The 5,086-nt window shown below is 31.9% G+C and overlaps 1 pseudogene; it reads left to right on the top strand.

Annotated features, from left to right (window-relative positions):
• The first annotated feature begins 3,843 nt into the window (after nucleotides 1–3,843).
• LOC149217773 (UNC93-like protein 1 pseudogene) lies at nucleotides 3,844–4,320 on the top strand (annotated as a pseudogene).
• The last annotated feature ends 766 nt before the right edge of the window (nucleotides 4,321–5,086 follow it).

Consider the following 5,086-nt stretch of genomic DNA (forward strand, 5'->3'; position numbering starts at 1 on the left):
GGAACATCTTCGTCAGCATCCAATCACTCATCTGAAGATGTGAATTCTGATGGTGTGCAAGAAAATATGAATGATTATGAATAATTGTTTAAGACAGTTTATATAACTGATGTATGCATCATATCTTGAAATAAATTTTTTGATTTCCATATGGTGTTAAATGAGAAGTTATGAGTCATTTTTATGTTGTTGGATTATATGTCTTAATTATGATAATTTTTATTGTTTAGAATATCTACAATGAAACATTAAATTAGAGATATAATGTATGTTTCATTCAATATACAAATAATGACTTTTGAATTCATTTAGTGATGTAATTTGTTTAGAATGTCATGGTTTTTTTAATTTTATGCTTGAAAAAATTTCAATTTATTTTTTATCTAGCATGTTATGGTTGAGAACATGTTGAATTTATAGTTAGGAAAGAAAAATATTATTCTACCAAAAACATTAGTGTGTTTTTTTCCTCGTAAACAACTTTGTTTGGCACATAAAAATTAGGTTTTACTAGCATTTTTTAAATTTTTTAAAGATTGACTCTAAAAAAAGTCATCGTTCCAGTATCATCACTTTTTCTTTTTCAAGCTGTATTTTGCACGAAAATTTCGTTTTCACTGCCATTTTTATAACATGTTCAAAATTGACCCTAAAAATAAAAAACCATCATTCTAGTATACACACTTTTCATTTTTAGCACTGTTTTTGATGTTTTTTCAGGGTTTTTTGGCCAAAGTTCTCGTTTTGAGTTTATAGTTTCCGTTTCAAAGTTTACATTGTTATATAAATATAGAGAGACAAAACACCACTATAGATCCATCTAAATCACATATTTATCAATCACTTAAAGGGAGTAAAACTCTTCACGTGTAAATCAATTTTCAATTTTCGCATTCTAAAAAGAGGTTTCAATATAACTAGATTTAATCCCTCTTGGCCCTTGGTATATCTATGGTTAAGATAGATTCAATGCTCATCGTCCTTTTTTAATTTTGAGTTTTAACTTTTGAGTCTTGAATCTAGATATTGATGGTCTAAGGCTCATTCTTTGACTCATCACTCTTTACTATTTTTGTGTTTAGGACTTTGAGTTATGTTAATTTACTATTCCAGTCTTTGGACTTCACTATCTACTATAGACTATTTTATTTTCAATTTATATTCTATTATGATTAATGATGAATTTAATTTTTAAATCAATGTGTTTTAACTTTTGAGTCTTGAATCTAGATATTGATGGTCTAAGGCTCATTCTTTGACTCATCACTCTTTACTATTTTTGTGTTTAGGACTTTGAGTTATGTTAATTTACTATTCCAGTCTTTGGACTTCACTATCTACTATAGACTATTTTATTTTCAATTTATATTCTATTATGATTAATGATGAATTTAATTTTTAAATCAATGTGTTTTAACTTTTGAGTCTTGAATCTAGATATTGATGGTCTAAGGCTCATTCTTTGACTCATCACTCTTTAGTATTTTTGTGTTTAGGACTTTGAGTTATGTTAATTTACTATTCCAGTCTTTGGACTTCACTATCTACTATAGACTATTTTATTTTCAATTTATATTCTATTATGATTAATGATGAATTTAATTTTTAAATCAATGTACGTTCAAGAATGATGAGTGATGTATGTATTAGAATTAATGATGAGTATGGATCATTGTATTTGATTTATTAATTGAATTAGTTATGGATCAATGTGTGTTTTTTTTTTAAATTCATATATATATCATAATTAAGAATAAATCTATTACCACTCTAAAACATATCAAGAGTTAACTCTATTATGTGCTTCACTTTCATCTCAAGTAACAAATATTTGAGATCATAACATACTTTTTGGTAAGTGTATATATAAACTATTGTAAACAAATAAATTAAATGGATGGTAAATGTTGATAAGTATCAAAGCACTTACCTTATGGTACATCTCACATTGTCAATATTAAAAAAAAAAAATCTCTAAATTATAACTTTGTCTTAAATTAGGACTACAAGGCCTAAAATAGATACTTATGGAGTGTATTGTTAAGTCACTCCATGATGTGAAGGTCATGAATTCCAAACTTTGTGAGAAAAAATCCAATCATGTTAGGGGACATGGGTGATTTTGAGAGCTTAAATGCCCCTAGGTTAGGGTTTCTCAAACCAATGGTTAGGTCTCTAGTCTTTGGAGGACACAAAGAACTTGACAAAGAAAAAACTTAACTTTAAATTATTATTATTTTATTAAATATAAAAGTAATTAATATATGAGTTAAACATGTATACATTTAAAAATACATGTAAGAAAATTCTTAATCATGGTTATTCATCTTCAATTTAAGTTGTAAATAGGTTTTGTTACAATAATATGTATCAATATCATGCTTTATCAGTACAACATGCCCAAAATACCATAACTCTTTTGATAGCGAAAATTTTTTCTATATAATTTATTTTAATTTAATTTTTATAGTGAACACTCTCTAGCCTAGTATGCTAGAGATGTTGTAATGTCATGTTTAACATTTTGATTTAGTAAAAAATATTAAAAATAAAAAAAATAAAATAAAATATGAATAATTATAATTATCAATAAAACATTTCAACTTAGTCAAAACATATAAAACTAACACTAAAAATAAAATAAAATAAAATAAAACAGAAAACATAAAATTAATAATTATATATAATTACAATTATAATTACGCCCGTTTACCTCTTTGTGTGCTTTGTGCCTTTGATTTAAGTGTTAGATGATAGAAAGAACCTCTACCATTGGATTAAAAACTATTAGTCCGTTACAATTCTCTAACAAGATTCCATGTGATAGTGTGATAAACTTAAAGTACCATGATTCATGGAAACAAACCAGTGTTCGTTGGGCATCTTGGGATAGAGCTGGTGCTTCTGGACAGAATTGACAAGATGGATAACTACACAGAGGAGGATGGATTTTCCTGCGAGGTCCAGTTGAGCGCCAGAATGAGCACCGCAGAGATAAATCGTCAGAAGAAGTTGAAATGGACGCAATATCAAAGCATGCAGACTTAGATTCTTCAATTGGGAACGGTTTGGAGGTTGGGGTTTGAACTTGTGAAAAAAATGGAAATGTAATATATGTGGATGAAATTTTTGATGAAAGCGCCTGTGTACAATGTTAAGGAAGACATTGTATTGTTTTTTCGTCTTAATATAATTCATGTTGTAATCAATTGGTTCGCGAGAATGAGCACTGAAGTGATAAATCGTCAGAAGAAGCCTAAATGGGTGCAATATCAAAGCAGGCAGACTCGGCTTCCTCCATTGGGGACAATTCAGATGTTGGTGACTTGGAGGCTTATGGAAATGGAAATGTTCTTGGGGTGTTTGATTTCAATTTCTTTCTTGACTCTACTGATGAGTTGACCATGGGGCTCAATCAGTTTCCATATTATGATGGTGTTGTAACTGCTGTCATTTCTTCTCAGGGTCTTTCTAAGAATACCGCATTTAATGACGTTGCTGCAGATTTCTTCCATGGCTCTTTATGGGAAGATGATATTTAGCAGATGACATACATCAATGAAATTCAACAGGGGAGCGAGATATATTGATAGGGGTTTGAACTTGTGCAAAGCATGGAAACGTGATATATGTGTATGCAAGTTTTGATGAAAGCGCATGTGTATAATGTTAAGGAAGACTGTGTATTGTTTTTTGGTCTCAATATTATTCATGTTGTAGTAACCTGGTTTTGGGTATTCTTTTCTCTACAACAATCATTACCATAATGAGACATTTCCTATTTTTGCAAGTGGGATTCTAGGCATCAGAGCTGCATTGTTCTGGGCCAGACACGGATTGATCATGACATCGTATTCCACCGAGGACAAGAAGGGCATAAAATTTTCTCTTTGCTGGAGTATATACAATCTGGGAGGAGTTGTAGGCATTTTCATTCCCTTTATATTAAATTATCACGGCACAATCACCTTTGTTACCGACGGAACATATATAGCCTTCATCTGTTTCATGGCCTTTGGGGCTTTTGTGAGATTGGCCTTGCTTCCACCCAACAAAGTGGTCAGGAGCGATGGAAGGAAGCCTACTATGCATAAATACTCTGATGTTAGCATAGTGTCCATGGAGGTTCTCAAGCTATTCGCCAACTGGAAGATGATGCTGCTCTTCCCTGCTGCATGGGCCAGCAAGTTCTTTTACACTTATGAATTCAACAACGTTAATGGCAGGATCTTTACGGTGAGGACCAGAGGGTTCAACAATGTTTCTTTCTGGGGTGCTCAGATCGTAGGTTCCGTGTTAATTGGACACATTCCTGAGTAGGAAGAAAAGAGGGCTTCTGGGCGTGGCCATTGTTGATAGAAATTTCTACTCATTTCAAACACACAAAAAAAATATCACAGAGAACAATGCTCTGGTTTTTATCCAGGATCTTAATCATATAAAATAATAATAAAACTGTTACAGAATTGTCTTCCTCGACTCAGAGGGATTTACAACAGGAACTTCAGTTCCAGAATCTGATTCCTCTATCTCAGAAAGTTATATCTTCAGCACTGCTGTGCGTTGCAGAGAAGAAAGAGCTCTTCTTGCTAATACTCTCCACACGTCTCTGCTTTTGCATTCTTTTTATATTTAACAACATAAAAATATCTTTTACAATACGTGTTGCTTTTCCCTTACTTCCGTGAAAATAAAAAATAGTAAAATTTAAGATTTCACCTACATTTACCAACCCTAGTAAATATCATTTATTACACGGCTCAAAATATCCTATTGGAATTTAATGCATGGCTTATCACACCATCACATTGCAACAAGAGAGAGGATGTGCCACCGCCTCTATAACCTTTAAATCATGCGATTTACGATATGCGATCACATCGCAAATATCGCATCGCAGACAATACAAGCATGCAACGAAGGGTGACGAGGGAAAGTGCGATATGTGATCTGCGATAGCATCGCAGAAAAAGTCTGCAGTTTGAAATTAACATTCCAACACTCCCCTTTAATTTTAACTGCTGGGTTTTTTCTGCATACCCAGGCATTTCCTGAAATGATCAAAGCTTTTCTTTGCCAATGGTTT

This window comes from Pinus tabuliformis, chromosome 1_1 (genome assembly GCF_031772625.1).
Source record: "Pinus tabuliformis cultivar Carrire ecotype Pingquan chromosome 1_1, CPIR1, whole genome shotgun sequence".
Taxonomy (NCBI): domain Eukaryota; kingdom Viridiplantae; phylum Streptophyta; class Pinopsida; order Pinales; family Pinaceae; genus Pinus; species Pinus tabuliformis.